The sequence below is a fragment of the Oncorhynchus keta genome, chromosome 10 (genome assembly GCF_023373465.1).
Source record: "Oncorhynchus keta strain PuntledgeMale-10-30-2019 chromosome 10, Oket_V2, whole genome shotgun sequence".
Classification (NCBI taxonomy): Eukaryota; Metazoa; Chordata; class Actinopteri; order Salmoniformes; family Salmonidae; genus Oncorhynchus; species Oncorhynchus keta.
In genome coordinates this window covers 47,003,552-47,004,017 of record NC_068430.1, presented here as the reverse complement: position 1 = coordinate 47,004,017, position 466 = coordinate 47,003,552, and positions in this window count along the sequence as shown.

The following is a 466-nucleotide window of genomic DNA, read 5'->3' as shown; positions in this document are numbered from 1 at the left end:
GAGGCAGGATTTATCCCTGGCACGTGTACACAGGAGGAGGAGGATGGGACTAGCGGTGTGGGACGGGTCTGAGTACAGAGGTCAAAACGCACTCTATGATGGCTAGGACTGCATGCGAGTGTGCAAGGAGTGTGTTAGGGGTGTGTGTGAGAGAGAGAGAGAGAGAGAGAGAGAGAGAGAGAGAGAGAGAGAGAGAGAGAGAGAGAGAGAGAGAGAGAGAGAGAGAGAGAGAGAGAGAGAGAGAGAGAGAGAGAGAGAGAGAGAGAGAGAGAGAGAGAGAGAGAGAGAGAGAGAGAGAGAGAGAGAGAGAGAGAGAGAGAGAGAGAGAGAGAGAGAGAGAGAGAGAGAGAGAGAGAGAGAGAGAGAGAGAGAGAGGGGGGTCTGCCCACAGAAAGGGGGACCCGGGAAGCATCTGCCTACAGTTAAAGCGTCTGCCCACAATTGTCTTTGGCTTTAGTGTCTAAAC